Here is a 26,893-nt window from a genome sequence, read left to right as displayed (position 1 = left end):
CCCATTGTAGCATTTAGGGGTACCCCCATCTCTGAACTTGCCAAGTGGCTGAGCGTTCGCATCGGCCACTTGGCAAGTAACAGCGACACCACCGTAAGATCGGCGGAAGAATTCCTCAATAGAATAAAAACCCTGAAGGTAGAAGAGGATGAGCTCATGGTCTCCTTTGACGTAGTTTCCTTATTTACGTCCATCCCGCAGAAACTTGCGGTTGAGGTCTTAAGAGACCGGCTTAACCAAGGAGACCATGGGCAACACCAGGACTCCCTTCAAACGGAGGACTTGGTAAAGCTCATGGAAATATGTCTTAACACCTACTTCACCTTCCAGGGGGTTATATATGAGCAAATTAAAGGAACACCTATGGGGTCGCCGATCTCTAGTGTGGTTGCAGAGATGGTACTCCAGCAGCTGGAACACATAGCGATGGCCCAACACCAACCAAAATTTTGGGCCCGCTATGTGGATGATACGTTTGCGGTCATTAAGAAAAGACACAAAACTGAATTTATGGGCATCCTGAATTCGGTATACCCGGACATCCAATTCACCATGGAGGAAGAAGATCAGGGCAGTCTAGCATTTTTGGATGTACTAGTGCAGCGCCAGGTGGATGGATGTCTAGCTACCAGGGTATACCAAAAACCAACGTGTACAGAGAGGATTCTCCACTTTAGGAGTAATCACCCGATGGCCCATAAAGCCAGTTGTGTCAGGACGCTATTCAAACGAGTGGAGACACACTGCAGCACCGTCAAAGCCAAAAAAGAAGAGAGAAACCACCTCTTCCGAATATGTAGAGGCAACGGCTACCCGGGTAAAATCATTAATCAGTTCAGGAGACCACCTGGACTCCGGAGTAACCCTGCATCTCAAGAATCCGTGCCTCAAGCCACCACACGTATTGCCCTCCCCTATATCCATAACGTATCGGAAGCCACAGCTAGGATCCTGGCACCACAGAAAATACAGGTGGCCCATAGACCCAACCAAACACTGCGAGCGGCCATAATGCGCCCTAAGGACCCGCTCCCCAGCACCGAAAGATCAGCAGCCGTCTATAGGATTGACTGTACGGACTGCCAATGTAATTATACTGGGGAGACTGCTAAACGAATTAAGACCAGGGTCCATGAGCACGAATTAGCAGTGAGAAGGAGAGACTGTCACTCCCAAATATGGGCCCATATGGTGGATCTAGGCCATAAGTTTAACTTTAGTGACGTCAGTGTATGGGCAAATGATAACACCAAAGGGGGCCGCCTTCTTAGAGAGGCATGGCTCTCAGACAGTAAGTCTATTAATAGGCACATTGACCTATGCCCATCCTATTTAGCCTTAAGATCATGGAGTGCCAATAATCGGCGGCAACACCCCCGACGGCTTGATAACAATCTGGGTCGCACCCGCACCGCCCAACGAACCAGGTGCAATTCGAAAGAAGGGAAACAAACGCGAGGCACCTCGACCATCCCCGCGGGACTGCCGCAATCCCAGAAGATCAGGGGAGGGACAGGAACCAAGGTCCGGACCCCCGGCTACAAAGAGGAGATGAGGGAAGATATGGCAGGTGAAAATGCGGAGGAATCACCAAACGCAATGGCCTGCCCACACACCAAAAGAAACATCGCAGCTGGTCGGGAAAGGAGGAGAAGACCCCCCCCATGCAGCTAGAACGATCAGCTCCTACGAGGACAAACCACGGGAGGTGGTTGATGATGAACCCCTACATACCGTTAGAGAGGAGGAAGGAAAGTCGGAGAGCGGCAGGGGGCGAGAGATCGAGCTGTCATACCCCCTACCTGACGATCCTGAGGACTCCCATAGAACATACGCGAGCGCTTCCAACAAGGTAAAAAAGGGGAGAACTGAGGAAGAACACTGTAACCAGGAGGGACGCGCCTCGATGGCTGTGCACACACCCCCAGGATTGAGCACTCGGAGTAAGACACGTGCGAGACAGCTGGGCATGACAACGAACAAGAGACGACCCCTCCACCATGCGGAATACCCCCCCACGCTATACCATACTCGTAACAATTTACGGGATTACCAGGATGATAAACATATTAAAACCGAAAGCATTGAGACCGGAAATATATGGGACTCTAAAAGTAGCAACCGGACAGAACGGGGTGGAGAAAGGAACTTGGAACTTCCACCACCACCCAAGCCTGAGGGGAGATCGGAACATGAAAGCAACCGAAATAACTGGAATTGCCATTCAGCTAATCTGAGGTTGGGAGAACTGGAGACGGACGAGGATAAAAATACAACTAAGAAGAGAAAAAAAGTGCAGGCCAACTACATACGGCTGAACCAATCAGGCCCCATAACAAGATCAAGGAGCCGAGCGCAAACCTCGGCACGCCTATAAAAAGACCTTCTCATTCTCTGGCACGCCAGCCCTGAGGATGCCGGCAGGTGACGGCGAAAGCTTGGCGCTTTTTAAAACTTTTATAGTTTTAACCCATTAAAAACTTCTTTAGTTTTTATTACCCTAGTGTTCATTTTTATATTTTATTATATATATATATATATATATATATGTAGGTCTTTGGTGTGTGTGTGTGTGTGTATATATATATATATATATATATATATATATATATATATATATATATATATATATATATATATATTAACTGCTGAGCTTTCGTTAACAACCTGTTAATATCATCAGAGCAAAGGGCTAAATGAGAAGGGGGAGCATGTGCATAAATTTACATAACAGTTAAAAAACAGTTGAAGTGAGGCATGTGCACACATTGTGCCCAAGAAGCTCTTAAAGGCATAGAGCAGTCAGTCTCAAGACCATTTTAAAAGTCGCGCTTGTCAGCTGTTTGGCGCGTAGATCCAGCATGCCTTTTAGCCAGCCTCTTGGATTGTATAGTTTGTTTGGGAATTGGGCTGTAATATTTTACAGCCACACTCAAACTACAATCCTCCAACGAATACAACTTGGGCAACACTCCCATACATCAATGGAGTCTCAGAAGCAACCTCCAGGATCCTTGCCCCATACAATATCAACATAGCACATAAACCCAACCAAACGTTATGTTCCCAGTTGATGCAACCCAAAGAACCATTACCAATCAGTGATTTGTCCTCCATCGTATACAAGATCAACTGCAACACATGCCCATGTAACTACATTGGAGAAACATCAAAAAGACTTAAGACCAGAATACATGAGCATGTTTTGGCAGTAAGAAGACAAGAACAGCGCTCCCAAGTCTGGACCCATATAACTGAGCATGGCCACACTTTCAACTTTAAAGGAGCAGAAGTCATTGCTCATGATTCCACCAAAGGAGGCCGTCTTTTAAAAGAAGCTTGGTTTTCAGACTGTCATTCTATTAATAGACACATAGACCTACTACCTCCTTACCAAACCCTAAAAAGACATTTACAAAAACATAAAGTACCTAAACACTTCAACCCAACCAATAATAACACAAAAACACCACCCCAGCCACTTATCAAACCCCAAACCAACACAATAGATATCCTTTCTACAACACAATCCTTTTCATCAAAACTAACTAAAGAATATAATTCTAACACAACCATGACAACTCACACAACCAACACACCATGTTCTGATATTCTCACACACAGAAACAACAACCCCCCTGACCACAACATACAGGACACAAACATCCAAAACATAAATCCTGCAACCTCACAAGATACTCACACACAACAAAACATAGACACACAACACCTAAGTAACAACAGAATATTAAGACCAAGACCAAAACTCCCCCCTACAATGAAATATGACTTATCACATTCAATGGAACAAAATATTACAGCCCAATTCCCAAACACCACAAAACCACCCACAACTAATAAGCATAACAAACGAACACACACAAACATTCCAAATAACCGTACCCAACAAAACACACACACACAACAACCCTACACCAAAAAAACTATACAATCCAAGAGGCTGGCTAAAAGGCATGCTGGATCTATGCGCCAAACAGCTGACAAGCGCGACTTTTAAAATAGTCTTGAGACTGACTGCTCTATGCCTTTAAGAGCTTCTTGGGCACAATGTGTGCACATGCCTCACTTCAACTGTTTTTTAACTGTTATGTAAATTTATGCACATGCTCCCCCTTCTCATTTAGCCCTTTGCTCTGATGATGTTAACAGGTTGTTAACGAAAGCTCAGCAGTTAATAAAAAAAGCATTTATCTTACATCCCAGAGCTCTTTATTTTTATCTGATTGACTTTAAATGTCCATACGTGGAATTCCTATACTCAAAATTATTAAAGACATATATATATATGTCAATATAAAAGGGGGGGGAAATGACATTGCCATAGGTGTATACTACAGACCACCCAACCAAACAGAGGAAATAGATGAACTTTTTGCCAGTCAGCTAACTAAGGTATGTAGGAAGCACATCACAATAGTAATGGGGGACTTTAACTACCCTGACATCAACTGGGAGACAAACTCCGCACCAAGTGGAAGATCAGCCCGTGTTCCTGGCAACCTAGCACAACTTTGTCTCCCAAAAAGTAGAGAAGGGAACTAGGGGATTAGCCATTTTGGATCTAATTCTCACTAACAGAGATGAAATGATAGACTGTGTTGAAGCCATAGGAACCCTGGGAGGAAGTGATCATGCAATATTAGAATTCAACATTATATTAGAATTCAACATTATAGAAGCACAAGCAATAGAACACAGTCAAACTAGAGTCTTGGACTTCAAGAGAGCTAATTTCAATAAACTTAGAGAGGGCTTGGGAAGGATTCCATGGATGAGAATCCTCAAGGGGAAAACAACTCAAGAAGCTTGGGAAATTTTGAAAAATGAGATAATAAAAGCACAGTCTAGCACAATACCAACAAAGAGGAAAAACAACAGCTCTCAAAAGAAACCAGCATGGCTGCATAAAGAACTCTCTGACAAATTGAAAGATAAAAAGGACAAGTATAGAAAGTGGAAAGAGGGGAACATAACTAAGTCAGAATATCAGCAAATAGCCCGAGCCTGCAAAGATGAAGTGAAGAAAGCCAAGGCTCAAAATGAACTAAGGCTTGCGACCAAAGTCAAAAATAACAAAAAAAGCTTCTTTCAACATGTACAAAACAAGAAAAAAGTGAAGGAAACGATTGGTCCATTAGTGGGTGGAAGTGGCAAGAAGGTGACAAACAACAGGGAGAAAGCAGAACTATTTAACTCGTGTTTTGCATCTGTCTTTACACAAAGGGAAAAAACAGACCAACCTATCAAAAATAGTGCCAGAAAAAACAAAACAGAAACACAAGTTAAGATAGGCAAGAAAATGGTTAGGGAGCACCTGTCCAGCCTAGATGAGTTCAAATCGCCAGGACCAGATGGATTACACCCCAGAGTTCTCAAGGAACTGGCAGATGTGATATAGGAGCCACTGAACTATATTTTTCAAAGATCCTGGAACACAGGGGAACTACCAGAGGACTGGAAAAGAGCTGATGTAGTTCCCATCCTCAAAAAAGGGAAAAAAATGGATCCAGGAAATTACAGACCTATCAGCCTGACCTCAATACTTGGGAAGATCCTGGAAAAGATAATCAAACAACGAATCAACGAACACCTCGAGGCAAACAAAGTCATTACTAAAAGCCAACATGGGTTTGTCAAAAATAGATCATGCCAGACAAATCTTATTGCATTCTGTGACCAAGTGACAAAATTAGTGGATCAGAGGAATGCTGTGGACATAATTTACTTGGACTTCAGTAAGGCATTTGATAAAGTAGATCACAACCTACTACTTGACAAGATAGAAAAATGTGGGGTAGACAGAACCACCACCAGATGGATCCGTAGCTGGCTGACCGGCCTTACTCAGCGAGTGGTCCTCAATGGAACTGCATCTATATGGAGGGAAGTGTGTAGTGGGGTGCCCCAGGGCTCTGTTCTGGGCCCAGTACTCTTCAACAACTTCATCAATGACTTGGATGAAGGGATAGATGGGGAACTCATCAAATTTGCAGACGACACCAAGCTGGCAGGAATAGCCAACACTCCAGAAGACAGGCTTCAGATACAGAAGCATCTGGACAGACTTGAACACTGGGCACTAACTAACAAAATGAAATTCAATGGTGAAAAAAGCAAGGTTCTACATTTAGGCAAGAAAAACCAAATGCACAAGTACAGCATAGGTGGCACCATGCTCAATAGTAGTAACTGTGAGAGGGCCCTCGGAGTCCTAGTAGACAATCACTTAAATATGAGCCAGCAGTGTGCTGCAGCTGCCAAAAAGGCCAACACAGTGCTAGGCTGCATTAACAGAGGGATAGAATCCAGATCACGTGAAGTATTAATACCACTCTTTAATGCCTTGGTAAGGCCACACTTGGAATACTGCATCCAGTTTTGGTCACCACGATGTAAAAAAGATGTTGAGACTCTAGAAAGAGTACAGAGAAGAGCAACCAAGATGATTAGGGGACTGGAGGCTAAAACATATAAGGAACGGTTGCTAGAATTGGGTATGTCTAGTTTAACGAAGAGAAGGACAAGGGGGACAGGATAGCAGTGTTCGCAATATCGCAGGGGCTGCCATAAGAAGGGAATTAGCTATTCTCCAAAGCACCTGAAGGCAGGACAAGAAGCAAACGGGTGGAATATCTAATCAAGGAGAGAAGCAACCTAGAACTAAGGAGAAACTTCCTGACCGTTAGAACAATAATCAGTGGAACAGCTTGCCTCCAGAAGCAGTAAATGCTCCAACACTGGAAGTTTTTAAGAAGAGACTGACAGACAGCCACTTGTCCGAAATGGTGTAGGTTTCCTGCCGAGCAGGGGTTGGACTAGATGACCTCCAAGGTCCCTTCCAACTTTACTATTATTATTATTATTATTATTATTATTATTATTATTATTATTATATTATTATTATTATTTATTATTATATATGTATATGTATATGTATATCTATATCTATATCTATATCTATATATATATATATATATATATATATATATATATATATATATGTAGGTCTTTGGTTGTTCGGGTTTTCTCCCGCGTAAAATTGGAAGTGTCTTGGCGACGTTTCGACGAAGTCCCATTCGTCATCTTCAGGCTGGTGTTTTCAGCTTCGTGCTTTGAGCAGCAATGTGTGGTCTTAGCTGTTTCTTCCTTTTAACTGCCAGTGGGGGTATGAACTGATTGGGTGGGAGCTTGGCTGTGTTCTGATTGGGTGGAGGTGTGTTCTGAATGGTTAGGGGCTTGGCTGTGCTCTGATTGGCTGGGGAATGTTCTGTTTGGTTGTGCTCAGGTTAGTCTGAGTTGCAGAGGGGTTTAAGATTTTGGGCTGCCTTGCTATTTTTTGGCTTCGCATTCGTGGTCGTGCCTCCTCTTCATGGGGGGTGTCAGTTTGCTTCATGTATGGATTGGAGGGGTTTAAAGTGGCTAATGATGCAGCTGTGGTCTGGCTTCTGGTTTGTGGTCGTGCCTCGTCATCGGTGTGGCTTTGGGTTTGTTTTTTGCGTGGATGTGTGGTGGTGACATCCTGTGTGGTTTTTGTGAGTGTGGGCCTGGTATCATTTTTTGTGTTAGGGAGTCGTTTGTCAATAAGGGCGGGTTTCCAAATGGCTGGTAGGCGGGAGGTATCATCTCGCTTGTTCATGCTGTGTGGGCGTTTTTCTATCTCGATGGCTTCTCTGATTATTCTGTTATTAAAATGTTCACTTTTGGCAATGGTTCTGGTATTTTTAAAGTCAATTTCATGTCCTGTGGCTTTAAGGTGTTGGACCAGGGAAGATGTTGGTTCCTCTTTTTTGACTGAGTTCTTATGTTCTTCAATGCGTGCACTTATTCTTCTGTTGGTTTGTCCGATGTATGTGGTGGGACAAGTGGTGCATGGGATTTCGTATACTCCTTGATTTTCTAATTCAATTTTATCTTTGGGTTTCTAAGGATGGTGGATATTTTTCTGTTTGTGCAGAATGCTGTTTTGATGTTGTGTTTATGGAGGATCTTACTGATTCTGTCTGTGGTGCCTTTTATGTATGGGAGGAGGGCTTTGCCGTTTTCTTGTTCTTTGTCTTGGATTTTAGTGGGGGTTTCTTTTTGGATTAGGTTTGTAATCTTATTTCTATGGAATCCATTGGATGTTAGTACATTGGTGAGAGTGTGTAGTTCGGGTTTTAGGTGTTGTTCGTCAGCTAAGCGTTTTGTTCTGGAGATGAGTGTCTTGGCTACAGAGTTGATCTGTGCTGGGTGGTGGTGTGAGAGAGTGTGCAGATAGTGGTTTGTGTGTGTTTTCTTCTGGTAGATGGTGTGTCCTAGGGAGCCATTGGATTTCTTGTAGACTAAGACAGAGGATGTTGGTGATTTTGAGTCTGATTCTGTTAGCGTCGTTGGGGTTGATTTTGGTCAGGCTGGTTTCAACTCCACATATAATGGTTTCAGTGGGGATGTGTTTGGGAGCGACTGCAAAGTTGAATCCTTTGGAAAGGACATTGGTTTCGGCTTTGGTGAGGATCCTATCTGAGATGTTATGCACTGTTTGTTTCATGTGTGGCTGTGAGGGAGGAGGGGTTTGTTTCTGGCGTTCTTGTAGTCTTCGGAGTTTGTTGGTGTGTGTATCTGTCTTGAGGGTGGTCTGTGTTTTGACCCTCCAGACGGCGAGTTGTTTGGATTTGTCCCAAAGTGCGGGGTGGATCTTGATGCTGAGTTTGAGGTGGAGTGTGAGGAGATCTTTGTTAATTCGGTCTAGGAGGAATCTTTTTGTGTGAAGTTCATTTCTGATTAGGGCCAATTCTATTCTTTTCAGGATCCGTTTGGTGGCTGCAGAGTTGGTGGCTGCATCCTCTGCACCAGCAAGCCACCCAAAAGCAACTTACCCAAAGAGGAACAGACAGAACTACGTAACCTGAAAGAAGACACCAGCATAATAATCCTACCAGTAGACAAGGGCAACGCCACGGTGATTATGAACACATCTGACTCCAAACCAAATTAACCAACCTACTCCAAGACTCCACATACAAACCCCTAAATACAGATCCCACCACCTACCTGGAAAAAACCACCAGGTCCAAAATAAAAGCCTCCCCCAATAGCGAAGAGATCCAGCAAAGAATCATTCCCAGAGAGAAATCATCCAGATGCCCCAAACTCTATGGTCTCCCCAAGATACACAAAGAAGGAACCCCACTCAGACCTATAGTCAGCTCCATAGGCTCACCTCTACAAAACCTAGCCAAATTTCTCGCCAAACAACTACAGCCCTATGCAGAATCCATCACCTCACACGTAAAAAACTCATTCCAGTTTATAGAGATCATAAAGAAACAAAACTTACAGCCCAGCAACCTACTAGTGAGCTTCGATGTCATATCCCTCTTCACCCAAGTGCCTATCAAAGAAGCCTTGACAGCTATTCAAAACAAATATAACCCCCCCAAACACATCTTAGATCTGACCAACCACTGCCTATCCAACACATACTTCATCTATAATGGACAAAAATACAAACAAACAGAAGGAGCACCCATGGGATCACCCCTCTCACCTGTCATTGCAACCTCTACATGGAACACTTTGAAACCCAAGCTCTAGAAAAATCGGATCACAAACCCAAACTCTGGCTCAGATACGTAGACGACACCTTCATAATCTGGCCACATGGGAAAGAAAAACTGGACAACTTCCTCACACACCTCAACAGCCTACACCCCAAAATACAGTTCACCATGGAAACAGAAGCTAACAACCAACTTCCCTTCCTGGATGTCTTAGTCTACAAGAAATCCAATGGCTCCCTAGGACACACCATCTACCAGAAGAAAACACACACAAACCGCTATCTGCACGCTCTCTCACACCACCACCCAGCACAGATCAACTCTGTAGCCAAGACACTCATCTCCAGAACAAAACGCTTAGCTGACGAACAACACCTAAAACCCGAACTACACACTCTCACCAATGTACTAACATCCAATGGATTCCATAGAAATAAGATTACAAACCTAATCCAAAAAGAAACCCCCACTAAAATCCAAGACAAAGAACAAGAAAACGGCAAAGCCCTCCTCCCATACATAAAAGGCACCACAGACAGAATCAGTAAGATCCTCCATAAACACAACATCAAAACAGCATTCTGCACAAACAGAAAAATATCCACCATCCTTAGAAACCCCAAAGATAAAATTGAATTAGAAAATCAAGGAGTATACGAAATCCCATGCACCACTTGTCCCACCACATACATCGGACAAACCAACAGAAGAATAAGTGCACGCATTGAAGAACATAAGAACTCAGTCAAAAAAGAGGAACCAACATCTTCCCTGGTCCAACACCTTAAAGCCACAGGACATGAAATTGACTTTAAAAATACCAGAACCATTGCCAAAAGTGAACATTTTAATAACAGAATAATCAGAGAAGCCATCGAGATAGAAAAACGCCCACACAGCATGAACAAGCAAGATGATACCTCCCGCCTACCAGCCGTTTGGAAACCCGCCCTTATTGACAAACGACTCCCTAACACAAAAAATGATACCAGACCCACACTCACAAAAACCACACAGGATGTCACCACCACACATCCACGCAAAAAACAAACCCAAAGCCACACTGATGACGAGGCACGACCACAAACCAGAAGCCAGACCACAGCTGCATCATTAGCCATTTTAAAGCCCTCCAATCCATACATGAAGCAAACTGACACCCCCCATGAAGAGGAGGCACGACCACGAACGCGAAGCCAAAAAATAGCAAGGCAGCCCAAAATCTTAAACCCCTCTGCAACTCAGACTAACCTGAGCACAACCAAACAGAACACTCCCCCAGCCAATCAGAGCACAGCCAAGCCCCTAACCATTCAGAACACACCTCCACCCAATCAGAACACAGCCAAGCTCCCACCCAATCAGTTCATACCCCCACTGGCAGTTAAAAGGAAGAAACAGCTAAGACCACACATTGCTGCTCAAAGCACGAAGCTGAAAACACCAGCCTGAAGATGACGAATGGGACTTCGTCGAAACGTCGCCAAGACACTTCCAATTTTACGCGGGAGAAAACCCGAACAACCAAAGACCTACATACAAATACCCGCAAAAACCTCAGAATATATATATATATATATATATATATATATATATATATATATATATATATATATATATATATATGTGTGTGTGTGTGTGTGTGTGTGTGTATATGTATATATATATGTGTTTAAAATAAAATGAGCACCAGGGTAGTTAAAACTATAAAAAGTTTAATTAAAAAACGCCAAGCTTTCGCCGTCACCTGCTGGCATTATCAGGGCTTAAAACGCTAGGAAGTGAGGAAGTCTCTTATAAGCAAGCTAAGGTCTGCGCCCGGCTCCTTGATCTTGTTATCGGACCTAATTGCGTGGATTGCACTCCGGTGATCCGTTTCTTCCTGCACCACTTATCTACATGTATGTCATCACTTGTCTTCTTTTCCTTGGATTCCAGGATAGGTGGAACACCCTCCCTATCTCCCTGGTTGTTCTCACCCCCTCTTCCACTTTCCTGCTTGGGCCTTTGCGATGATTTGCATTTTCCCTTTTTTATTTTCCCCCCAATCCACATCCATGCAGCTGTTCTCTCTATGAGTGTTTTTTCTTTTTTCTCCAATACCTCCCCCTCATGCACAGTTGTTACTAGGGTGGTCTTGTGTGACATTCTGAGCTATCTGGGTTAGAGCGGTGAATTGGGGTGATTCGCTAAGCCGTTTGTCCACATGATAAACCTCGTAAGTATGCCCATGCCCAGTCATCATGTCTCTCCCCCCCTTCTACTGCTGTCTTCTGCATCCCTCCTCCACACGCTCCCATCAATACCATCGGTGCAGGGGGAGGTGGGGTTTTGGTCTCCTCGGACATCATCGCGCTCCTCTTCCACCCCCTTCCTCCCTCCGACGTTTCTTGTTCTTGCATGAGTATGGTGCGGATCATTAAAGTCAATGGGTGTTACCGGTGCAAGACGCAGCAAGCTGTTTTCACAAGCCCCGCCCCCCCACATTTTTATAGTTTTAACTACCCTGGTGCTCATTTTATTTTAAATATGAATATACCCAGGGTTCATATTTTTAATGCTATTACACACACACACACACACACACACACACACACACACACACACACACACACACACACACCCACACACACACACACATATATATATATATATATATATATATATATATATATATATATATATATATATATATATATATATATATAAAATTCTTTTTTGCTTTGCTCCTTCTCCTCCAGCTGGGAATATCAAAATGGTGGCTCTGACCAAAGAGCTCACCTGGACTCTATGGTTGGGCAGGAAATTGATAAAGAAAAAAATTCATTGCCCCATGGATGGGCCATTGTACCTTCCACCAGAAACATTGCTGGATTCATCCATACATTCATCTGGTACTCCAGATGAAACAGCACTTGTACAAAATTCTGTGAATTGTCAAGATTATTATTATTTTCTTTCTATTGGTTTGCTTTCTGGAAAAATGAATTTATAATATGAATAAAGCTTTAGTACAAAATATGTGTGTGGTCCCTGTATGGATGCATATAGACCAACATACTACAACTTGAGACTTTTCATATTTGCATGCATTTTTCCCTGTTCCTCAGTTGAAAGAGCATAATTTAGTGAATCCTATTAAATTAAATGCAAATGATCAGCCTGTCCACATATGTAATAATAATAAAAAACATCTTCAAGCTGTTTGCTTATATTCATTGTCTTAGGTCAGAGCAAACAATTTTCTTGTTTAAAAAGGATATTTTTCCTATCTGAGATACCAAGATATAACATAATAATGCAGTCTTTCACAGGTGTCAGATATTTTTAAGCAGCTTTCTTTCTTTCTTTCTTCCTTTCCCCCTGCATTGCAGATGTGCTTAAAGAATGCTGTTCTCCTTCTTTGAAAAAGAAAGAAATAGTTTCTAGTTTTTTGTGGTGGCAGAAAGAATTAAGATGGATGGTTTTGGGGACCAGTTACCCATAACAATTTGTACTGCAGCTTATAAAACCTGAGATTTGTTGTCCACAGTATAGATTTAGAAAGCAAAAGGGGATGCAAGGCAGTGAATACCTCATTCACTAGACAGATTTAATTTGGGTTCTAGACAGCTCTTCATGAGTTCAATTTTCTTTATCAGAATAGCAATTGGAATTATTTATTTATTTATTCTAAGGGCAAAGTTCTTAACACTGTCAAGTGGTTAAGGAAGAATATTTAAAGTTAGTTGGCTCCAGAGAACAGGCAAACAGTACTTTGGAAGGTTTTGGAAGCTTCAAACTGTTCTGGATCCCCAGATATGTTGTTTATTTGTATAATTTGTTTATTTGTTACCTTTGACTCTCCCTTTCCCTTTAACATCTCAAGGTAGTAGACAAAAACACTTCTTGTCATATTACTGTCAGAACCAAATCATGTGATTGGGTGAGCTGAAATGCAGCAAATAAGTTCAAAGTCATCCAGTACATTTCATAATTCAGTGAAGACTTGAACTTGGCTATTCATATATACTGTCCTATCAACTGATTTATTTATCACAGTTCTACACTACCCAGCACACTTAAATGATTCTGGTCAATTTACAATAAATATATATATTGTAGTATAAATAAAAATGGAGTTAAAGCAGAACTAAGTACAAAGTTGCACCCCAAGCTATTAAACAGTTAGAGGCAGAGGCAGTAACATGATATGTTCAGATGTCTCATAACAATTAGTTACATCCTCTCTACAGCCTGTTGCTTTGGACAAAATGAAGAAGTGGGAGGTGGAGGTCACAGTTTGGGAAAGTCTGATTTAATGTAAACTAACACCACAGCCTCTGTACTGTCTCCATTCTTCTTCTTCTTCTTCTTCTTCTTCTTCTTCTTCTTCTTCTTCTTCTTCTTCTTCTTCTTCTTCTTCTTCTTCTTCTTCTTCTTCTTCTTCTTCTTCTTCTTCTTCTTCTTATTCTTCTTCTTCTTCTTCACATTCTTAACTTCCTCCTTTGTTTTTCACTTTTTACTAACATTATTATTACTATGAGATATACTATATATTCTGCCATTCCTGCAATAGTATATATGTGACATACGTGAAACTCTTTTCCTCATTTGTTTCCTCCATAGAATGAGAACCTTGTGAGATAAATTGGGCTGGAAGTGAATGAATGACTCACACAGCAAAGCCATATGGTAGACTCAGATCAGAAACCTCTGAGCAACATTTTAATCATTACAATATATTGACATTCCATATTAATGGACATTTAATGGGGCAGAGAAAAGGATTGATTGAGATTATTTGTACCTAGAAAACTTTAGAATAGTTTTTTTAAAAAAAATCTAGAAAAAAAGGAAACTGAATGATCATGGACAAATGAAAGAGACTTTTTCTAATCATTATGCAGGCACCGTGCAAGAATTATAATTATGCACCATTTAATTTGTTTGCAAAAGACATAGAAATTGCTTTGGCTTAATCCACCCAACTCTTTTTCCTCTTATTGTCATTATTGGAGATATTGAGAAAGAGGGGAAATTTCCCTCAAAATGTCCAACTTTAAGATAGAAGAAATGGATCAATATTTATTTGATTCATATCCCAGTCCGGTGAGGAAGCAGCAAAAGTTAGTTTTTTAAATGAAAAACTTCACTGAAGAGGAGAAATTGACAAAATCTTATTCAGAATTCCCATAGCAGAGAATATTGTGACTAATTTGAAGATAAGATTATATACTCTCAAATAGAACACCCCAAAATACAGTAAAATGATTTTGGGAGAGGCTGTTTCATTCCATTTACTTCTATTTTTCCCCTATGGAAATATAATAATTCTACATTTTCTGTTTGTTTTGTTTTACCATAAAGACGAAGTCACAAAAAGTTGACTGCTGACTCTCCTGGGTTCTTTCCAACTACCTGTGTGCTTAAGAGAAAGAATTGAAGAGAAATGGGTTGCTTTTTGATATTTCATTAATTGGTATTAAGCACATCCTTTTGCAGACTCCAAAGGAGTTCATTAAACCAACCAACCAACCAATTGAAATGTCAGTCTTCCAGGCGTACTTTTTAATGCCTGTTCTCAGTGACAAATAAGAGACACTTCTCCATTATCTATAAATAGATAAGTCACGAACGAGGTAATGCATTAGTACAGTGGTGGTCAACCTATGGCACAGTGCCAGAGGCGGCACTCAGAGCCCTCTCTGTGGGCACGCGTGCCATTGCCCCAATCCTAGGCCTTCAGCTGGGTTTTATAAAACCTTTTCGCTTTAGGCCTCCCCTAAAAAAAAAAGGTTCAATCAGTCAATTTCAACTTCTCGCAGGAAAAAAATAGATCTCACAAAGTTGGAATTGATTGATTGAACTTTTTAGTCCCACCCAGTCTGCTGTTACCACTGCAGCCACACCCACCCAATGGGCCATGCTCATCCAATTGACCACACCCAGCCAATGGGCCACACCCACCCACCACTCGATGATGCATAAGTGTGTTTTGGGTTGCAGTTTGGGCACTCAGTCTCTAAAAGGTTCGCCATCACTGCATTAGTACATACATACATCAGGTTATTTGAGGACTGGGAATTGACCAATCAGCCAGCATGCATGCATGTGCATGCACCCACACACACACTTTGTATGTGTAAAAACAATTTGCATTAATCATATAAAACAAAAGCCAATGAGAAATGAACCCATCATCCATGTATGCTTATAAGTACAGTAGCAATCTCAATATAGATGTCTGCTCCTTTATTCAGCATAATCAGATCCAACAATTGTTGCTCAATACAAATTTCTCTTTATTTGTTCACATCTTCTACTCATTGTGTATAGAGCTGTTATTCCATAACATCAGCCACTGCATTTTCTGCTACTACCACTGGAGAAAAAAAAACCATGCACACCATCCTTCACCTAATCAAAAAACAACAAACACCCTGCCCCCATCCTCATTGCCCCCAAATAAGTTAAAGGCTCCTACTTAGATACTACTAAAACTACTCCAAGTCAGGTTGAATCAGCTCTCTTGCCTCCCTTTTTCCCTTTCCATGTCTTGATTGTAGTTAGTTTACCTTCCCTGATTTTGGATCAGGGGTGTCAAATTGCCGGCCTGTGGGCCAGTTACATCATGCGGGGGCCGCGCCCACTTCAACTCTGGCAATGCAAAAAAAGTCATGATACGTCACGACATATGTGATGCAGTGAGTTTGACACCTGTGTTTTAGATCTTCTATAAATGGTTATCATCCTAGAGTTCTTCACATCCCAGAATTCAAAGCCATAGTGTAGTTAATCATCACCTCTGAAAAAGCAGGAAAAAAATACCTTCCTCCACTGCTGCTTCTGATGAACAGGTCCTTCACTTTTTCTGAGAGAAAATATAAATGTAATGTCTATTACAGACAAAAAAAAAAAAAAACCCTTCTGTTTCAAATATTTTAAAAGCTAATGGACTGATAGACAGGCCCAAAGAAAGGGGCAGGTGCCTGACATTTTATTTATTGGTATCATCAGACACATTTTCTTTATAAGCTAAAAGAAGCTTAATAGCTAAAAAACAAACAAACCATGGAACATCTTAATATTTTAACACAATACTGGCAGTCTGTTGGAACAATTTTGCATGTTAGAAAAAAGTTGTGTCTGTAGGCAACTCTAACAAAAGGAAAAAAACAGTTCTATGACAGACAGTAATGTAAGCTTAGGGACAAAAGATATTGCTTCAGCTGAAAGATATTAAGGTAATGAAGCATCCAACTGTTGCTTGTTCACCATGACATATGGGCAAATGGTCACCATGGCATAATCTTAGAGGTTGACTCAAGTGTTATATATTTCCTATTTCTTCACTATAGGAAAGACAAAAGCAAAATGCATGCATAAAGGAGACTGTAATTAATGCAGAGGAAAAAAATAGTGCTTGTACTGAAATCAAAGTCCAATAGCTCAGGGGCAGAATCACCTTCAAGCACTAAGTGGTTTTGTTGAAAGCTAAACAATGAGGAATGTTTAACTTTAATAAATCTTTATGGTAGATCAGCACAAAAAGGTTTTAGCACAGGTGATTCGTTAATTATAATTTATTATAAAAAAATTAGCAGTGTTTAATGATCCCGAAACATTTGTGTCCACCTGTGTGATGTGCTTGGCTAGCATTGGGGACTTAAAACTTCTTGGACAGAAAATCCAGATTCCAATGTAATACATTTTTTTTTCCTCCAAGGAAGAATATCTTCAGAGCACAAGTGAAAAATGTACCACACAAATGGCTTTTACGAGAATGGTCTATGAGCATAAAATTAAGTTTATATTCATGGAATCTTTCTTGCAAATCCCAGTGAATGTTCCATTCTGGAATAATAATTTTCTCTTAAGTACATCTAGGAAGACATTCTGATTTTTCATTTAATATACTCATATATATTGTACTAAATATACTGGACTGGTCTTTAACAAAAATAACTATTAATTAAATTCTATACAACACATAAATATACAGTGCATTCAAAAAGTATTCAGTCCCCCTTCACTTTTGTCAGTTTTGTTATACTACAGCCTGATTCTACAGTTGTTGGGATTCTTTTTTTTCCTTATTAATCTACACAGTACCCCATAATGACAAAGTGAAAATAGTATTTTAGAAATGTCTGTAAATTTATTAAAAAGAAAAAAACTAAAATATAACATTGGCATAAATATTCAGACCCTTCACTCAGTACTTTGTTGAAGCATTTTTGGCAGCAATTACAGCCTCAAGTCTTTTTGGGTATGATGTGACAAGTTTGAACATCTGGACTGGGGGATTTTCTGCCATTCTTCCTTGAAATCCTCTCAAGCTCAGTCAGGTTGGATAGTGACTGTCAGTGGACAGCCATTTTCAGGTTCCTCCAGAGATGTTCAATAGGGTTCAAGTCAGGGTTCTGGCTGGGCCACTCTAGGACATTCACAGAGTTGTCCCTCCTGTGTTGTCTTGGCTGTGTGCTTAGCATCGTGGTCATGTTGGAAAGTGAACCTTTGGCCCAGTCTGAGGTCCTGAGTGCTGTGGAACAGGTTTTCATTGAGGATATCCCTATAATTTGCTTCATTCAGCTTTCCTTCAACCCTGACCAGTCTCTCATACCCTGTTGCTGAAGAACACCCCCACAGCATGATGCTGCCACCACCATGCTTCATTCTTGGGATGGTATTGGGAAAGTGATGAGCAGTGTCTGGTTTCCTCCAAACATAACATTTAGAATTGAGGCCAAATAGTTCAATCTTGGCTTCATAAGGCCAGAGAATCTTGTTCCTCACAGTCTGAGAGTCCTTCAAGTGCTTTTTTACAAACTCTAAGTAGGCTTTCATGTGTTTTGCACTGAAGAGATGCTTCTGTCTAGCCACTCTGCCATAAAGCCCAGAATGGTGGCGGGCTGTAGTGGTGGTTGTTCTCCTGGAAATCTGCCCATCTCCACACAGGATGCCTGGAGCTCAGAATGATTGTCAGGTGCTTGGTTACCTCTCTTACTAAGAGCCCTTCTCTCCTGATTGCTCAGTTTGACCAGGCAACCAGCTCTTGGAAGGGTCCTTGTTATGCCAAATTTCTTCCATTTGACAATTATGGAGGCCACTGTGCTCTTAGGAACCTTCAGTGCAGCAGAAATTTTATTATAACCTTCCCCAGATCTGTGCATTGCAATAATCCTGTCTCTGAGCTCTGTATGCAGTTCCTTTGACCTCATGGCTTTTGCTCTGCTCCAGTATGCATTGTCCATTGTGAGGCCTTCTATAGAGAAGTGTGTGCTTTCCAAATCATGTCCAATCAATTTAATTTAACATGGGTTGACTCCAATCAAGGTGTAGAAACATGTCAGCAACTATCAAGAGAAATGGGAAGTACCTGAGCTAAATTTCAAGTGTTGTTGCAAAGGGTCTGAATACTTAATGCCAATGTGATATTTCAGTTTTTTTTTTCTTTTTAATAAATTTACAGATATTTTTAAATGTTTTCACTTTCCAATAAAAGTTCCTGTTGAGACAATACAAGTTTCAAGAGTTCTGCTTTCCTGGGAAGTTTAACTGAGGCAGGTCCTTACATATTTGTTATTGTTGTTAGTTGCAAAGTCATGTCCGACCCATCGCGGCCCCATGGACAACGTTCCTCCAGGCCTTCCTGTCCTCTACCATTTTCTGGAATCTATTTAGGCTCACACCTATTGCTTCAGTGACTCTATCCAGCCATCTCATTCTCTGCCGTCCCCTTCTTCTGTTGCCATCAATCTTTCCCAGCATTAGGCTCTTCTCCAGTGAGTCCTTCCTTCTCATTAGATGGCTCAACTTCAGGATCTGGCCTTCTAAAGAGCATTCAGGGTTGATCTCCTCTAGGACTGACTGGTTTGATCGCCTTGCAGTCCAGGGGACTCGCAGGAGTCTTTTCCAGCACATAGTTCAAAAGCCTCAATTCTTTTGCGCTCAGCCTTTCTTATGGTCCAATTTTCACAGCCATACATTGCAACTGGGAAAACCATGGCCTTCACTATACGTAATTTTGTTGGCAGGGTGATGTCTCTGCTTTTTATTATGCTGTCTAGATTTGCCATAGCTTTCCTCCCCAGAAGCAAGTGTCTTTTAATTTCTTGGCTGCAGTCCCCATCTGTGGTGATCTTGGAACCCAGGAAGATAAAATCTGTCACTATCTCCATTTCTTCCCCATCTATTTGCCAGGAATTCAGGGGGCTGGATGCCATGATCTTGGTTTTTTTTCATTTTTTTTTATAAATTTTATTGAATTAAAAAAAGGAATTAAAAACATTGAACATGGTAAATCAACATTTGACAGACATCTCAGTCCATATTTACATTAATTACAAATAAATCTCTTTACAGTAACATCATTCTAATCTCAATCTTGGCTTTTCTCATTACAATGACCTCCATTTTTTTTCCCACCATCTATAAAATTTATTCCATATTTGATAAAAATCTGATTCATCCTGATTTTTTAATCTTTTAGTTATCCTGTCTAATTCTGTGCAATACATGATTTTCTGAATTAATGTTTCCCCACTCGGTACATCCGTAGCTTTCCATTTTTGCGCAAATAATATCCTTGCTGCTGTAACCACGTGAATGAATAAATATGTGTCATCTTTACTTACATTTTTTTCTAGTATTCCTAACAGCAAAGTCTCAGGTTTGTACTGAATGTTTTGCATAGTCATTTCTATTGCCCATTCCCAGACCATACGTCAATACACCTGTGCTTTTCTACATGTCCATCAAACATGAAAAAGTGCCCCTTTCTTTTTTACATTTCCAACACATAGATGAATATCCTTTATACATTTTGGCTAATCTGGCTGGAGGGAGATACCATCTGTAAATCATCTTATACAAATTCTCTTTATATGTTGATGCCAATGTGATGTTATTGTTTCGCATCCATACCTGCTGCCATTGATCCAAATTAATATTATGTCCTAGATCTATTGTCCATGTCACCATTGTTTCTTTGACCTGTTCTTCGAATAGTCTATACTCCAATAAGTGTTTATAAATATTCTTTATTTGTTTTTTCTCCGGGCCTAGCAATATTTTGTCTAGCCCCATATCTTGTCTATTAATACCCCATTCTTGCTTATCTTTCGTGTATCTTGCTTGAATCTGGAGGTAAGACCACCACTCTATGTTTATTCCTTGTAGTCTTAACTCTTGTTTTGATTTTAAATAACCCTCTTCTGTCAGAATGTCTTTATATGTAATAACCTTGTCTTTCCTAAACAGATTGGGGTATATAACTGCCTCCAGTGGCGATAACCAGGCCGGAATCTTTGTATAATATTGACGTTTAACTGTGTTCCAGTTTTTTATTAATCCTTGCCGAACCTTGTGTCTTAAGAAGTATTGGTGATTTCTGTTTTGCCCCATCCACATGACAGCATGCCATCCCTGCTGAAGATCATAACCCTCTAACTGTAAGCATCTTTGATTTTCTAAGGTTATCCAATCGATAATCCATGTCAGGGCCGCAGCTAGGTAATATAATTCCCAATCAGGGAAATCTAAACCACCCCTTTCTTTGGCATCTTGTAGAGCCTTTAATTTTATTCTAGCCTTCTTATCAGACCACACAAATTCTAAGATTATTTTATTTAACTCCTTGAAAAATTTCTTGTCTAATTGAATTGGGATATTCTGAAACAAAAATATCATTTTGGGTAGGATATTCATTTTTACTGCTGCAATTCTCCCAAGTAATGAAAGGTGTAAGTTTTTCCAGTGTTCTAGGTCTACTTTAATATTCTGTACTAACTTACCATCATTGTCTTCTTTAATTGATGAGCAGCATGCTGAAATAACTATCCCTAGGTATTTAAATTTGGAAACTAATTGTATGCCTAATTTTGCCTCGAGGGATCCTTTTTGTATGTTAGTCATATTTTTTGTAATGATCTTTGTTTTATTTTTGTTTATTTTTAAGCCTGCATGATCCCCATACTCTTCCAGAATTTCAAATAGTTTCTGCCCTGAATGTTTGGGGTCTTCTAAAATAAATGCTAGGTCATCTGCATAAGCCTGAAGTTTATATGTTTCTTTCTTGATCCTAAGTCCTTTAATCTGCTCTTCTTGCCTTACTGCTCTAGCAAGGATTTCTAGAGTGTATATAAACAGCAATGGCGAAAAAGGGCATCCCTGTCTTGTGTCTTTCTGTATGTTAAATCTATCAGTGGCCTCTCTATTTACTATAATCTGCGCACTTTGTTTAGAATATATTGCGGCTATTACATTTAAAAAAATTTTCCCGGCTTCCATTAATTTTAATTGTTGGATCATAAATTGCCAATTGATATTGTCAAAAGCCTTCTGTGCATTGAGAAACAGAAGTGCCACTTGCCAATCACTATGCGATTCGTAAAATTCGAGGATGTCTAGAATTGTTCTTATATTCCGTTTAGTCTGCCTGTTTGGTAAGAACCCATTTTGGTCTGGGTGTATAAAATCAATTAGGTACTTTTTGAATCTCTCCGCCATTATTGAGGCGAAAATTTTGTAATCCGAATTCAGTAGTGATATACAGTAGGTCTATAATTTTGTATCCATGTTTTTCCGCTTCTGCTTTTGGAATCAATGTTATATTTGCCTCTGACCAAGACTTGGGTATTTTAGCTTCGATTAGTACAGCATTAAAGACCTCTAATAAGTATTGATTAAATACACTTTGTTGCTCTTTATATAATTCAACAGGTATTCCATCTGGGCCTGTCGCCTTATTAATTTTTGTTTATTTATAGCCCTAATTATTTCAGCCATGCTTATTTCCTCATTTAACATAGTTTTTATTTCCTCCGGTATCTTCGGTATGTCTGCCTTTTCTAAGTATTCTATTATCCATTCAGCGCTTCTTCCCTCATTTCTCTTATATAGATTTTCACAATATCTTTGAGCAATTCCCCCTTTTATAATCTCCTCCCCCTGAATTTCTCCATTTTCATCTTCCAAATTGATGATCCATGACTTCTCTGCCTTCTTAATTTATACGCCAGCCATCTTCCTGGTTTATTCTCATGCTCAAAGTTATTTTGCTTGGCTGCCTGTAATTTTTGTGCGAACTTTTCCGATTCCTCTATATTAAGTTTCTGTTTAATTAAATCCATTTTGATTTTCAATCCTTTGTTTCCAGGGTCTCTCTGGAATAGTGTTTCAGCCTGTTTGTAGTCTTCCTCAAGCCTCATCCTATATCGCTTTTTCTCTTTATTTCTCTTAGCCATGTACGAAATTGCGACACCCCTCATGTAAGCTTTAGCTGTGTCCCAAAGGTTCTGCAGGGATGTGTCCTTATTATCATTCGCTTGAAAGAAAAGATGCATTTCTTTCTCCATGCTTTCCTTAAATTCTTTTTCTTTAAGAATCCCTCTTTGGAAAGTCCATCTTGGCCTGCTTCTTTGACCTTTCAAGCGAAAACTTATCGAATTATGATCTGCCCAGAGGCTGGGTTCTATGTCTATTTCTTGTATTGCTGATGCTAATTCTTTTGTAAACCATAGCATGTCTATCCTGGTCCATGATCTGTATCTGTTAGAAGAGTATGTGTATTCCCTCTTATCATAATTCCTTTCCCTCCAAACATCATGTAAGCTAAGATCTATACACATCTCAAAAAAGGTTTTGAGGAGTGGTTTTGTGTGTGTGTGTGTCCTTTCCTTGCCTCTGTACCTTTATGGTCTTTTGTTTATCTGCAATCACATTAAAATCTCCGATTATACAGAAACCATCTCCCTCTATATCACTCAGCCTATTATGAAGGTTTTTAAAAAAGTATACTTGAGCTCCATTTGGGGCATATATTATAACAATTATTATATTTTTTTTAATTCAGCTTAGCCCAACTATCAGGACCCTTCCCTCTTTATCATTATAGATTTGTTTCGAAATTATCTTCTGCTTAACATACAGAGCAACTCCTCTTTTTTTTTTCTCGTCAAGTGAAACATATATTCTACCTAATTTGGGTTGTTCTAATAGATATTATTGGTCATTTTTTATGTGAACTTCCTGTAAGGCGATAATCTCTGCATTTAGTTTAACAAGTTTACTAAAAACTTTCCTATGTTTTGCTGGTGCATTAAACCCTCTAATATTTGTTGACCAAATCTTATACTCCTCTCCCATTGTTCTGTTTTTGTCATTCTTATTTCTTTCCTCCTTTTCTTGGTTTTCTTAATGTTGAGTTTCAAGCCAACTTTTGCACTCTCCTTCTTCACCCGCATCAAGAAGCTCTTTAGTTCCTCTTCACTTTCTGCCATTAGAGTGGTATCATCTGCATATCTTAGGTTGTTGATATTTCTCCCAGCAATCTTAATTCCAACTTTTGATTCATCTAGCCCTGCCTTTCTCATGATGTGCTCTGCATATAAGTTAAATAGGCAGGGTGAAAGAATACAGCCTTGCCGGACTCCTTTCCCATTTTTGAATGTGTCCAGTTCTCACTGTTGCTTCTTGACCCACATATAGGTTTCTCAAGAGACAATTAAGATGGTCTGATACTCCCATCTCTTTAAGAACTTGCCACAATTTGTTGTGATCCACACAATCAAAGGCTTTAGAATAGTCAATGAAGCAGAAGTAGATGTTTTTCTGGAACTCCCTAGCTTTCTCCATAATTCAGCATATGTTGGCAATTTGATCTCTAGTTCCTCTGCCTCTTCAAAATCCTGCCTATACTTCTGAAACTTCTTGATCCATATACTGCTGGAGTCTAGCTTGTAGGATTTTAAGCATAACTTTATTTGCATGTGAAATGAGTGCAATGGTATTCATTTTTTTGGCATTGCCTTTCTTTGGAATTGGAATGTAAACTGACCTTTTCCAATCCTGTGGCCACTGTTGAGTTTCCAAATTGCTGGCAAATTGAGTATAGCACTTTTACTGCATCGTCTTTTAAGATTTTGAATAGCTCAGCTGGAATACTGTCACCTCCACTAGCTTTGTTGTTGCTCAGATTTCCTAAGGCCATTTCACTTCACATTCTAGGATGTCTGGCTCGAGGTCAGTGACCACCCCATCATGGTTATCAGGGACGTTAAGCTCATTTTTGTATAGTTTTTCTGTGTAATTTTGCCACCTCTTCTTAATCTCTTCTGCCTCTGTTAGGTCCCTGTCATTTTGGTCCTTTATCATGCCCATCTTTGCATGAAACAGTCCCTTCATATCTCCAATTTTCTTGAAGAGATCTTTGGTTCTCCCTTTTCTATTGTTTTCTTCTATTTCTTTGCACTGTTCATTTAAGTGGACATTCTTATCTTTTCTAGCTATTCTTTGGAACTCTGGATTCAGTTGGGTGTATCCTTACATATACAAAGTAATAAAAAATGAAAAAGCTAAACTGCTCTGGGAATTTACCAAAACTGATGGCAGGTCATGTAGATCAGAGAGTAAGATATTGATAGGATTATGTTTTTTGGTTTCTACTATTGGTCAACTGAAGAGAAAGATGAACACTAATTGGCTTATAGCATTCTTTGTATGCTGTTAAGTTTTGTGCAGCAACAAAAGCTAAAGCAACTAAGGGTCAGTTTCAAACTGGATTTGTGATGGATTGAAAGGGAAAGAATAGGGAGAGAAAGACTGATGGTCTGAAGTGCTCTGAGAACATTTTTTTTTTCTTCTGTGAAGATCCTTCATAAATTCAAACCTTTAGAAAATGCATTCCTAATCAGATCATGTTATTTGTTATTAACTGCCTCAAAGTCTTCCCTCCCAACTAAAAAAATAATTTTAGATTTAATTTAATGTCTAATTTGTAGTAATAGCAATGCATTTATTATGTATTAACACTGTAACTTATAGGTATGAACATAGTTTCATCCTGGAACCTAGAAAAAACTTGAATATGAACAACTTTAATAAAAGATGCAGCTAGAGGATAGCAAAATCTCAGCATAGTTATCCTCATCACTTTGTAGCAGAGGAATACTACCTTATTCCTAGGCTCTTCCAGGAAAATAGCCTAAAATTTGTTCCCAGTATTTCCTTTTAATCTGGATATCATGTTATTGTCCACAAGAATATGAATGGTACTCTCAGAGGGAAAAAAAGATTAATACTCTAATAGACTATCTTAAGTCCAGCTCATACCACTACATGTTTTCTAAGAAAATCACAGAAAGATTCCCGGCCTCCCTCTCCCTCCTGTGACTTCAAGTCATTTTTTGACTCCTGGTGGGTGACTGGACAAGTCCCTGCAGTTTTCTTGGCAAAGTTTTTTGTGGTGGTTTGTCATTGCCTTCTTTCTAGGACTGAGAGGGAGTAACTGGCCTAAGTCACTCAACTGGTTTCGTACCTAAGGCCAGAGTAGAACTCATACTATGTAAATATTTTAAATATTTTAAATAAATCAATAGTCTGATGCCTTTAACCACTGCACTGGTTCAAACAGAGAAAGTCAAGTAGAAAAAATGAGATGGTTGGAAATAATTAAAAATATCTGATTTTCCCTCCTAATAATCTGGAGTTTTCACTAAATCCAATCCCAAATGGCAAACTATTACCTATTAATAACTGTATTGAGTCATATGAGGGAAAGGGTGTTTTTGTAAAAGTTTTGTTTTTCTCTTAAAGGAGCACTGCTGTAGATCAAAGTAGTTTTATTTCCCCATAACTTCAGAAGGACTGTGTTTTCATTATCTCCTCAGGATTCTTCCTCAGCTCACTGTAAAAGCACTTGTTTGTCTCCAATACCCAAGGCTTCCCAATGACCATCTGATATCAGCAATGATGATTTCTCTCTCTCTCTCTCTCTCTCTCTCTCTCTCCCTCCATCCCTCCCTTCCTCCCCCCCCCCTCCTCTCTCTGTCTGTACACACATCTGCTGATCTGTTCTTGATAGTCTATTTCTCTTGGGAATTTCCCACTCCCTTGTGCTCTATACCCTTTTTTAAATTCAACCAGGTGCTCCAATTTAGGAATTCAGCAATGTAATGCATTCTTAGCTGAGCCATTTTATTGGTCTTTAAGCTTACTTGAATGATTAGTGTTCACAGAATATGTATTTTTTATTGCCCCAAATTACATTTTATACATACATACATACATACATACATTACATAAGTTTGAATATTAAAGCCTTCAGATTGTACATTCTATCTTTACTACTCTCTCTCATTAACAGGAAGACATTGTAAAAATTAGAGGAAAAGTTCTAACTGCATTATACATATTAATTTCATAAATACCAAACAAATTGACATTGCCACAGCTTTCATTTTAGATTCTATTCAGGAATGTTTTATTCATGTGAAAATATTGATTCCAGTGTATTTTAATTGGCAATAGTGATCTTAATGAAATAGAATGACCTAGATTCCTCTTTAGAT

Source organism: Crotalus tigris, unplaced genomic scaffold (genome assembly GCF_016545835.1).
Source record: "Crotalus tigris isolate CLP2741 ecotype Arizona unplaced genomic scaffold, ASM1654583v1 scf7180000017546.9332058, whole genome shotgun sequence".
Lineage (NCBI taxonomy): Eukaryota > Metazoa > Chordata > Lepidosauria > Squamata > Viperidae > Crotalus > Crotalus tigris.
This window is presented reverse-complemented; position numbering follows the sequence as displayed.